This window comes from Giraffa tippelskirchi, chromosome 2 (assembly GCF_054371585.1).
Source record: "Giraffa tippelskirchi isolate mGirTip1 chromosome 2, T2T-mGirTip1v1.2.pri, whole genome shotgun sequence".
NCBI classification, from domain to species: domain Eukaryota; kingdom Metazoa; phylum Chordata; class Mammalia; order Artiodactyla; family Giraffidae; genus Giraffa; species Giraffa tippelskirchi.
In genome coordinates, this window is record NC_137276.1 from 143,475,594 (window position 1) to 143,488,293 (window position 12,700).

At 35.1% G+C, this 12,700-nt stretch overlaps 1 protein-coding gene and 1 non-coding gene across 3 annotated transcripts in view; one reads left to right on the plus strand and one right to left on the minus strand.

Moving 5' to 3' along the window:
• The window catches only part of NAALADL2 (N-acetylated alpha-linked acidic dipeptidase like 2), a 1,599,429-nt gene that overhangs the window by 327,673 nt on the left and 1,259,056 nt on the right, over window positions 1-12,700 (plus strand). The window lies entirely within an intron of this gene.
• On the minus strand, window positions 7,553-7,680 carry LOC145540051 (small nucleolar RNA SNORA56). Its single transcript, XR_014078177.1, has one exon. It is a non-coding gene; the product is annotated as a small nucleolar RNA SNORA56 (small nucleolar RNA).

Consider the following 12,700-nt stretch of genomic DNA (forward strand, 5'->3'; position numbering starts at 1 on the left):
TCCATTCTTTTCCTTTATAGGTTATTACAAGCTATATAATGTAGATACCTGTGTTATGAAACAGGTCCTTATTGTTTGCCTACTTACTTTGTTATTTACAAGATGCAGAGGGACTCTTTGGTCAACCTTTACAGTTTTAATATAATTCCTATTAAAATACCACGAATTTCTCGGAACTAGATCAAGTAATCCTAAAATCTGTATCAAACCACAGAAGATCCTGAATAGGCAAAGCAGTCAGGAGAAAAAACAACAAAGCTAGAGGTATTATGCTCCTTAACTTTAGGCTATAGTACAAAGCTATAATAATCAAAACGTAAGGATTGTGAAACAAAAGCAGACACCTAAATCAAGGTACAATACAGAGAGCATGGAAATAAATCTATGCAAATATAGTCAATTAATCTATAACAAAGTAGGCCAAAATAAAAATGAGGAAAAGACAGTCTCTTCAGTAAGTAGTGTTGGGAAAACTGGAAGTAACATATAAAAGAAAAAAATTAGAACATTTTCTCACACCATATACAAAAGTAAAGTGAAAATGGATTAAAGGTCAAATATAAAACTGGAAACCATAAAATGTCTAGAAGAAAATGTAAGCAATATACACTTTTATATAAGTCTGAGCAATTACCTTTTTGGATCTCTCACCTCTGACAAGGGAAACAAAGGCAAAAATAAGGGCATAAATAAGCACAAGCTTTTGCCTAGTGGAAGAAACCAACACAATGAATAGATAAACTACTGAAAGTGAAGAAGAACTAAAGAGCCTCTTGATGAGAGTGAAAAAGTTGACTTAAAGCTCAACATTCAGAAAACTAAGATCATGGCATCTGGTCCCATCACTTCATGGGAAATAGATGGGGAAACAGTGCAAACAGTGTCAGACTTTATTTTTTTGGGCTTCAAAATCACTGCTCATGGTGGTTGCAACCATGAAGTTAAAAGACGCTTACTCCTTGGAAGGAAGGTTATGGCCAACCTAGATAGCATATTTAAAAGCAGAGACATTACTTTGCCAACAAAAGTCCATCTAGTCATGGCTATGGTTTTTCCAGTGGTCATGTATGGATGTGAGAGTTGGACGGTGAAGAAAGCTGAGCACTGCAAAATTGATGCTTTTGAACTGTGGTGTTGGAGAAGACTCTTGAGAGTCCCTTGGACTGCAAGGAGATCTAATCAATCCATCCTAAAGGAGGTCAATCCTGAGTGTTCATTGGAAGGACTGATGTTGAAGCTGAGACTCTAATACTTTGGCCACCTCATGCAAAGAGTTGACTCATTGGAAAAGACCCTGATGGTGGATAGGATTGGGGGCAGGAGAAGGGGACGACAGAGGATGAGATGGTTGGATGGCATCACCGACTCGATGGACATGGGTTTGTGTAGACTCCGGGAGTTGGTGATGGACAGAGAAGCCTGGCGTGCTGCAATTCATGAGGTTGCAAAGAGTCGGACACGACTGAGCAACTAAACTGAACTGAACTGAGAGAATATATTTTCATATGATATATCTGATAAAGGGTTACTATCTAAAAGATATAAAGAGATTATGCAATTCAATATAAGACAAACAAACAACTTGATTAAAAAATTCACAGAAGACCTCAATAGACATTTTTTCAAAGAAGACAGAGCATTAAAAGATTCTGCCTGGGGAGCTGCAGTCCATAGGATCGCAGAGTCAGACACGAGATCAAGTGACTAAACAATAACAAAAATATCATAACTATACATCAGTGAAATGCAAATTGAAACCACAGTGAGATATCACCTTACATCTCTCAGAATGGCTCTTGTTAAAAAGACAACAAGTAATAAATGTTGATATGATGAGGAGAAAAGAGACCCTCATGCACAGTTAGTTGGAATGTAAATCAGTAGAGCGACTATGGAGAACACTATGGAGTTTCCTCAAAATTTGAAAGTATAACTACTATATGATCTAGCAATTCTACTCCTGCATATATATTTGAAGAAAATGAAAACACTAATTAGAAAAGATACATGCACCCCAACATTCATAGCAACACTATTTACACTACCCAAGACATTCAATTCAGTTCATTTCAGTCGCTCAGTCATGTCCGACTCTTTGCGATCGTATGGACTGCGGCACACCAGACTTCCCTGTCCATCTCCAACTCACAGAGCTTGCTCAAACTCATGTCCATCAAGTCGGTGATGCCATCCAGCCATCTCATCCTCTGTCGACTCCTTATTCTCCTGCCTTCAATCTTTCCCAGCATCAGGGTCTTTTCCAATGAATCAGTTCTTCACATCAGGTGGCCTAAGTATTGGAGTTTCAGCTTCAGCATTAGTCCTTCCATTGAATATTCAGGACTGATTTCCATTAGGATGGACTGCTTGGATCTTCCTGCAGTCCAAAGAACTCCCAAGAATCTTTTCCAACACTTCAGTTCAAAAGCATCAATTCTTTGGTGTTCAGTTTTCTTTATAGTCCAACTCTCACATCCAAACATTACTACTGGAAAACCATAGCTTTGACTAGACGGACCTTTGTTAACAAAGTAATGTCTCTGCTTTTGAATGTGCTGTCTAGGTTGGTCATAACTTTTCTTCCAAGGAGCAAGCGTCTTTTAATTTCATGGCTGCAGTCACCATCTGCAGTGATTTTGGAGTCTCCAAAAATAAAGTCTCTCACTGTTTCCATTGTTTCCCCATCTGTATGCCATGAAGTGATGGGACCAGATCCATGATCTTAGTTTTCTGAATGTTGAGTCTTAAGTCTAGTTTTTCACTCTTCTCTTTCACTTTCATCAAGAGGCTCTTTAGTTCTTTATTGTTTTCTGCCATCAGGGTGGTGTCATCTGCATATCTGAGGTTACATTATTTCTCCCTTCAATCTTGATTCGAGCTTGTGCTTCATCCAGCCTGGCATTTCGCATGATGTACTCTGCATATAAGTTAAATAAGCAGGTGACAATATACAGCCTTGATGTACTCCTTTCCCAATTTGGAACCAGTCTGTTTTTCCATGTCCTGTTCTAACTGTTGTTTCTTGACCTACATACAGATTTCTCAGGAGGCAGTTCAGGTGGTCTGGTATTCCCATCTCTTGAAGAATTTCCCACAGTTTGTTGCAATTTGCCAAGATGTAGATATAACCTAAATGTTCATAAACATATGAATGGATAAATAAGCTGTGGGATAATATATATATATATATATATATATATATATATATATATATATAATGGAATATTACTCAGCCATAAAAAAGAATGAAATTTTGCCATTTGCAACAACATGGGTGTACCTGGAGAGATTTATGCTTAGTGAGGTAAGTCAGACAGAGAAATAAAAATATAAGTGAAGTATATATTCACTTAAATGTAAAATCTTAAAAAATAAAACAAATGAGTATAACATATCAAAAACAGATGCATAGATACAAAGAACAAACTCCTGGTTACCAGTTCAGAGAGAGGTGGGGGGAGTGAAAAGATAGGGGATGGTAATTAAGTTACAAACTACTAGGTATAAAATAAGTAAGATACAAGGATATAATGTAAAGCACAGCAAACATAACAAATATTTTATAATACTTTAAATGAAGTATAATTTATAAAAATTTCAAATATTATGATGTATGAAAGTGAAAGTCACTCAGTCTTGTCTGACTCTTTGCAACCCCGTGGACTATACAGTCCATGGTATTCTCCAGGCCAGAATACTGGAGTGCGTAGCCTTTCCCTTTTCCAGGGGATCTTCCCAACCCAGGGGATTGAACCAAGGTCTCCTGCATTGCAGGTGGATTCTTTACCAGCTGAGCCACCAGGGAATCCCAATATGTTGTATACCTGAATCTAATATTACATTGTAAATCAACTATTTGGCTATTTTTTGTTCATTCGCTAAGTCGTGTCCAGCTCTTTGCAACCCCATGGACTGCAGCACGCCAGGCCTCCCTTTTCCTCGCTCTCTTCTGTAGTTTGCCCAAGTTCATGTCCATTGAGTCAGTGATGCTATCTAACCATCTGATCCTCTGCCACCTTCTTCTCCTTTTGCCTTCAGTCTTTCCTAGCATCAAGGTCTTTTCCAATGAGTCAGCTGTACTTCAATAAAAATATCTTAATAAAAATGGCACAGTGCACTGTTTGCATTTGTTACTTAAAGGTGGTGGGACAGGAATTGGTATGGAATGCTATGGAATTGCTATGCTTTATACATCTTTATTGGGTTGTTTCAATAAGCTTTTTACTTTAATCAAAATTTTTTTTAAGTATTTATGAACTTTGGAAGCAAATAGACTCTATACTCATTGTGCTTATTCTTTATTTACTAGTTAGGATTGAGAAATTCACTTGACCTGCCTAATCCTGAATTTCTATGTACTTAAAGTGTGGATGATAATGATTATTCCCTTCATGTGATTGATGTGAGGATTAAATGAGCTGTATGAAAATTCAAGAGGATAAATAATTTGACTGAGTGTACACCCTTAGTAAGTGGAAGTCATTCTGTCTTGTATAAAAGGGGAATTAATCTAATAGTGCTCTTTGCCCAATATGCTTATGTCTATTGAACAGTTTCCCCAGGAAGTGATGGTGTAGGGGAAAGGACTGTTTTGGATCTTAAAGGCAAGAAGAACTTAATTTAGTAAGATTGGATGTAGGATCGACACAACATTTTATAAGTAATAATGTCTTAAAAAATAGTTGATGACCAAGCTGTTATTTAGTTAATCTTCATAAATTTTTTTCATAGGCAACCTGACAAATTTACACTGTGACCAATTATAAAATGATTGTTAAGCCAGTCAAGCTGTCAGAGTTGAAATGTTGCTGTATCTTGAGTTACAAGGATACCTGTTTTTTGTTAATTTATCTAAAATGCATTATACTTCTGGCATAAGACTAGAAACTTATTTTGGGAAAAGATGCAATCTCTTAGTGCTTCCTGCTTGTCCATAATGGCTTGATGAAATATGCACTTGAGATAGAGATTCTCATCTTTGAAACGCTTGGAGATTAATAGCACTCAATCTTTAGAGCTTGACCACTGGCATATCATTTAACTTCATATATTAGTTAGTGTGTTTTTGTTCTTTTTCAACATATCTCATTCTTGAAGCAAACTAAAGAAGGTAACCACATATTTCCTACTGAGGGATAATGTCACAATTTCAGTTCATAATTAAAAATTACTTCATAGCAATTCCTTTTACAGTATTTCAAAGTGTTATTGAAACTTGTTTTTGTTTCCTTTCAGTAGGTTTAAATGCACTTTGATTGCATCATTTATGATATATATTTAGCCTTAAAGTTAATTTTCCATTTGAAAGCACCTCAACATTTGAAAGGGAATATGTTTCTTTTTTTTAACTCAAGCTGCCAGATATTAGGTAAACTCATGGATACGGAGTGCTCGGTGGTAGCTGTCATTTGAGGATTGTTTGCCCTGTGTCTTCCCTTGTTTCATTCCCCAGGCATGTTCCAGCATCTCTTTTCAAAAATGGGAGATACTCACTCGCATTCAGAAGGGCCCTATTTAAGTGTATTTGATTTTGATTTTATTGTTCTGTTTCTTTATGTGTTTTGACAGTTGTCTGAAAACAGATATCCAAGAAAGGACTCCTGATTTCACCCAAATATTACAGTTTTACAATTTATTTGATCATAATTCTGTGAAGAAATGTATCATTATTATAGTTTATTTTCCTTATTTTACTTTAAATTTGGAAGTCTAAACTCAACTAGTAATGTCTGCTTTTGGCTATTTTTGCCATGTTCAAAATAACATGCTACCTGGAAAATAATATGATATTACTTGGTCATGAGATTTAAAAAACAAAAAAGAATGTGATAAACTATGTAAATAGATCATTCATTGAAGTAATGCTTTAAAGTGCCCAAACTAGATGCTGTGTGTACTAGTGAGGAAAAACAGACATAGAACTCATATATACAGGGGTAGTCTTGAATATCTTATGTTCTAGTGGGGATACTAATATTAATCAGATAAGATCACACCAACAAATAGAGGGGAAAAGCAATTTCCTTATAATCCCTTGGATGAGTTGGACTTAGATAAGTATGGAGAAGAGAAAATTGTATTTCAGGTAAATGGTACAGAGTAAGTAGGAGGCACTGAGGGACTGAGGGAATGCCGAATAAATGGGCTCTGAAAGACATGGGGAGAAGCAAGAAGAGATGAGGGAAGTAAGCAGGGGCCAGGCAATCTTGCAGAAAATTAAAACTGTGACTTGAGGAGAACCAATACCTGGTACTTAGAATTCAATGACTGTTAGATTTCTTTTAGTCAGTACATACCCATGTCAGTTTTTAACATTACCTGGGGTTTCCATGTTTAACATACACATATACACCTTGCTACATACACAAATTTAAGACAAATGTTTACAATTATATTGGTGATTAAGAAGAGCACAATTATTTTATATGGTATAAATTTAGATGTCATCCAAGTAATTCCTCTTTGTCCCTTAGAAACTTATGAGAAACTTAATGAGAATTGTGGCTAGCCAGTCCAAGATGAACCCAAACATTACTTTTTATATTAAAATTCAACTATCTATCCATGGTATCAACTATATGATTATACTTTGTATATCATAGTAGAATATTAAATTAATTCTCCTCATTTAAAACTGACTAATTTAAATTTTAAATAGTCTGTAATTACTTTTCATAGCTCATAGAAAAAATACTGAACATCTTACTAAGTTGCAGTTGAATAAGCTCTCCTCTTACTGAACACAAGAATTCCATGATATTTGCAGCAGGAATGTATATCAGGCATTGGGTCTTCAGAATGCTTCCATCTATCATGGAATAGTTCTTCAGCTCCTTCTATAAATAGCTCCTCACTGTTGTTCTCTTTATTATTATATGTAGCCTATATGTAGGGTGCTTCATTTCTAAAATTGAAGACAATTATTATCTTGGTAATTGGGTATACTCCTCTGTGGGGGTGTTAGCATTTAAATCTGTCAGCATCAGCTTATTGATTCTTTTCAGGGTCAACATTAGAAGCACCATCAATAATCTCAGTACCATATAATGCTGTGCATGGTGCAAAGTATTTATTCGCTGAGTTGAACCTTATAATGTCAAGGGGAAAGCATAGTTAATAGGATAAGTACTTTTAGTGATATGAGAGCAGATATAGCAAACAGACTCATGATATTTATATGTCTTAATCATATTATTTTTTCTTTTATAATGTGCTGACATGAGAAATCATTTTCTATTTTTTTCTCAGTAAGGTTTTAATTTCTTCTTCCAGATGACAGAGTGCTTGAAGTGGTATCCACTACTCAGAACCATTTCCGCTTTTATGTCCTTCTTTTTTTGGTGGTGTCACTGTCCCCATCTCCAGGCTCACCTGCACTCTCTAGAGGAGCTTTGGCCTTCTTGCCCTTCTTTTTCTTTTCCTTCTTGACCAACCATGGAGCTACTGGAGAGGTTTTGTCACTCTCACTCTTGTTTCCTGATTTGGAGTTTTTATGCATTAGCAACTGTCTAGGGGGCTTTTACTGCTTTGGCCATGACCTCTCTCTGGCAAGTAATATATGGCAACTCCAAAGTCACCATGAAAACACTGATGCTAGACAGAAGAACTGACCACTTACTGTTGCAGATTGACTCCCTCTAGAGTCTCACAAGCCAGACTGGAAAGGGATAACTGCTGCTTTTTCTATTTTACATTCTATATTTTATCCTTGTGAAAAATATTTAAAAATATATTAAATTTCAATATTTTATATTTTATACTTATTCTGACATACCTGCTTGGAGTTACACTCAAAAAGAAGCCCAAAATGTCCACTTCAATAATAAATTAAAGATAAATAGAAATTTAACCAGAGTCAAATATTGAATATATTTAATTTTAACATAAAAGTTAAACCTATTGTTACGACATTATTTTTTCTAGTTTTAGTGTACTTTATTTCAAAATTGTATATATAAGAGTGTCAGGATAAGTTAAGAAAAAAAGAATAAATAATAAAAAAATTTTCAAATATTATACAAACTTTAGTACCCCAATACAATTATAATTTATACATATTTATAAATAGATAGAGATACTAGTATCAGTTCAGTTCAGTCGCTCAGTTGTGTCTGACTCTTTGTGACCCCATGAATTGCAGCATGCCAGGCCTCTCTGTCCATCACCAACTCCCGGAGTCTACCCAAACCCATGTCGATCGAGTCAGTGATGCCATCCAACCATCTCATCCTCTGTCGTCCCCTTCTCCTCCTCTGTCGTCCCCTCCTCCTCCTGCCCCCAATCCTACCCAGCATTAGGGTCTTTTCCAATGATGTATAGATAGATATAAATTTTGTATATTTATATGTAATTAAATACATTTATTTTTAACATTTTTCAGCCTTTTATTATTTCCTGAACTTTTTGCTTTAGCACTAGAGACTAATATTCATCATATTGTGTGTGTAATTTAAAGTGAAAATGAGAATTTGTTTCTTCAGAGCAATAGAGTATTCAGTGCTTGGGTTGTTTACAATAGCTCTGATTTTTAAGATTATATTAGGGAGAGTTTTTAAAGAAACATGTATATTAATTTTAATTTTTAATTTAATTTTTATTAGATTTAAATGCATTAAATTTAGGGAATATCCCCTAGAGAAGGAAATGACAATCCACTCCAGTGTTCTTACTTGGGAAACCCTATGGACAGAGGAGTCTGGCAGGCTATAGTCCATGGTGTCACAAAGAGTCAGACCTGGCTTAGGGAGTAAACAATGACAACAAAGACTAATATGGCAGCTCATTGAAGAGAGACTATCTTTCACAATTATGTTCTATAATTTATATTTATAGATAGTATCTGGGAAGTCATATGTTGATTAGCTGAGTGGTTCTTTTATAATTCAATACATAACTCCTGATCAGAATTCTTTGAAAACCATAAATGGAATTTTGTTTTCTTATCCTTGTAAGGAACTTGACTGAAACTAGCAAGATATATCATGTTTAACAGTGAAACATTAGGTAAATTCCTATTAAGTCAGAAAAAAAGGCAAGGGTTTTCTTGTTACCTGGCCACTGTGATAAAGAGTAATTTAGTTGTGGATTGTTATTCTTAATTAAAATATGTTGTTCTCTTCTTACTCTAGAAATATTTCTTGGAGACAGTGCTTTGTAAGGGCAAAAATTAATTTTGGAGTTTGAATTCAGCACTATTTAAACTTGTTTGAAGACAGTTAACATATTTTCTTCAGAATCGTCATCTATGAATGAGTTACAACATCAACAACAGAAATCTATGTCACAGTTGTGAAAAGAACACCCTGAAGATAACATGAAAGCACTTTATAAGTAGCAGGGCAATAATAGATGGTATGATTACTAACAGACATAATGAAAACACTAAGCATAATATTTATTTTTTGCTAATTATGAACTCATTTTATTTCCCCTCATGAACTACACATTCTGCTTGTCCCTATTATTTAGTATTCTCTCTAAATATGCTGCATTTTTTTCCGCTCTGCCTTGACATTTCTGTTAGTTTTTTCCCTATTGCCCTTTTTCTATTTCTCTGTTCATTAAAATAGTCCTCAGCCCTCAAGATCCATAAGAATACCAATTAACCTGTGTATTAGTCTCTAAATTCCCCACTCCTGCTTTCTTTTCTGGTTGGAGCAATCTCTTCCTCTTCTGCCCATCATGGAGCTTCTAGTATTCTTTTTATTAACTACTATTTTTGTTTGCCTCTAAATCCCTTGCTTCTCCAGTGTAGTCTGTTAAGCAGCAGTATGGACATCACCAGGGAGCTTGTTAGAAGTGCAGAATTCCAGGCTACACCCCAGACCAAGATCCCTGGGTGATTCCCAGACATATCACAATTTGAGAAGAACTGCCCTAATTCATTACAAACTCCTTGAGGTGGAGGCATGGTAAAGGGACAGCTTCTCTGTCTTGCTGTAGTACCCTCCACAAGACTATACATTGTACAGTGCTTTACATATAATAGGTGTGCAGTAAATTGGTGTTGAGTTGAATTTTATTTTTATCTTTTGAGGTCAGAAAAATCCTATTTCGGAAAGCTCAAATGTTAGGACAGGCTGTTCTAAAGTGAGAGCAAGAAGAAAGCTATTCATTATTGATTCTACTCACATCAACTAATCAATATTTCTTGGTCATCAACTACTACTGTACTTTTCATGCATAAAATATTAGTATGGATCCTTGATCTTATAAAAAAAAATCTTCAGTCTAACCTTCACCTTCAAAAAATTCATTTAGATAACTGAATCATAATATGGCTGCTTTGTCATCCTTGTAAATATTTAATATATGCTATTGGAAGTCATGACAGAACTTTAAGGCATTGTACATCCAAAAGTGAAAGTGAAGTTGCTCAGTCGTGTCCTACTCTTTGCGACCCCATGGACTGTAGCCTACCAGGCTTCTCTGTCCATGGGATTTTCCAGGCAAGAATACTGGAGTGGGTTGCCATTTCCTTCTCCAGTACATTCAAAAATGACTGGTAAATATCAAGATGTGATTTCATTAAATTATTTAAACAGATCAATCCATCACTTGTCTTAACTATCTATAAAGTAGTAAATAATATCATAAGCATCCTTTTCTGATTTATAATTGAAGATGATTTTATACAGTAAGACATTTTCTTTCCCAGTGTATGATTTAAATCAATTGTGATATTTTTCTTTTACATGTTTAATTTACAGTACTTTTCTGTGTAGAATTTCATCAAAAATTTAAGTGTTATGAGTACCATTAAGTCATTTTTACCTGCCTGTACTCACTAATTGCTGTAGATTAAATTAGGCACATCTTTAATTGTAGGTGGTTTCTTTACATTGCCTAGAAAGTTGCAATGTGCTTCTCTTACTATCAGCTGATATGTGCTTTGGGAATAGAAACTAATTTTAACATTAGCCCAAGCAAAATGTAATTAGGACGGCTAATCTGCTGAAAAGTACCCCCAGCTAAAATCTCTTTTTTATGTAATGTCGTTTTAATGGAAATGGCATTTTTATGAGATGCAATGACAAAGACATGAATGATGCCTGTGAGCCTTTAATTTTGTGTGTTTCCTAATTTATTAGAAAAAGGGTGAATAGGAACACTCCACTCCTACCATTTTGGATATGAAATAGAATTTTAAGGTAGAATTCTTACTGTAAGTACTCACTTTTACTTAAAATAATTTTTTTAAGTACCAAATCTAGGTCCTAATTGATTCTTTAAAAGGGCAATGTGTGTGTGTGTTTGTGTGTGTGTGTGTTTGTGTGTGTGTGTGTGTGTGTGTGTGTAGCATGACAACCATTAGTAGAAGGGCTTTGGGAATTATGTTTTCTCATTACTGCCCTTTTTCATTACTGTGGATGATCGAAATTGACTGCGTGTGTGACTTTTCTTTCATTTTCTTTTAAGAACAGATACTCTGAATTTAGGATTTGGATATTAAGGGCAATTAAAGAGATTAATAATTCTCTTAGAAATAACAAATATTATCAATACGACAAGCTGTGAGTTCTTATTTTATGCTGGGAACTATGCTAAGTATTTCAGGCTTTTCTCACTTGATGCTGTAATCATTTTGTGAGAATACTCTCATTGCATAGATTATGAAGACTCAAGTTCAGGGACGTTGAGACACCTAGTAAATGAATGGACCAGCTAGGATTTTATTCCCTTTTGGCCTAAGGCCAATTTAATATTCTTACCCAATAGGCTCTAGAGCCTCAATAAAAATATTTGTTGCTTAATACTGTGCTAGAAACCACAATGACAGAGAAATGTGAACACCTGTAACTGTTGTTTTCCTCTTAAATTGTGTCTGAAATGAATTTGGGACTTTAATTTTCATGTTACTAGATTGTAGTTTAAATCTGAAAGACTTGCTTTGAAATCTGAAATGTTTGACTCTGTGTGACCCCATGGACTATAGCCCACCAGGCTCCCCTGTCCATGAAATTTCACAAGCAAGAATACTGCAGTGGATAGCCATTCCTTTCTTCAGGGGATCTTCTTGATCCAGGGATCCAACCTGCATTGCAGGCAAATTCTTTACCGTCTGAGCCACCAAAGAAGCCCAAATGTTCAAAACCTTCTGTGAAACACAACTTTACTTTTTACCTATTAGACATGTGCTTAGGTGATTGTCTAACTAAATGGTCCTCAGGATGCAATGCTAATAACTTACCCAATTCTTTGTCAAAACTCAAGTTCTTTCTGAAATGATTCTCCTTCTAAATGTAACAGTTTCTTCATTTTGCTAACCCAGACTGATTTCACCATTTGACTTTAATTTGAATCTGATAAAAGTTATAATATTCTGAATTTTGATGATATTGCACCCTATTTCAGAGATTAAATCATTTTGATTAAGGCACTCAGCCCTTTGGCTTCATGAAATAAGTGGAGAGTTAGTAATTACAAAATTAGACATGTGAATCCATAATCTGCCGCTTACCAAGAGTGTCTACTAGGGAGAGTGTTTCCAAAGCAGTAGGGGGCTAAAGTAAAACTCATAAAAGGGTCACAGAATAGCATCACAGGATATTTTAATTTTTAAAGGAAAACACAAAGATATTTGACATCTGTCAAACATCTATTGAATACTACACAAATTGCTAGCTTGAAGTTCATTGTTTCAACATTAGATTGTACTGTATCTCTTTTGATGCTATCATATATTTTTGTTGTTATTTAG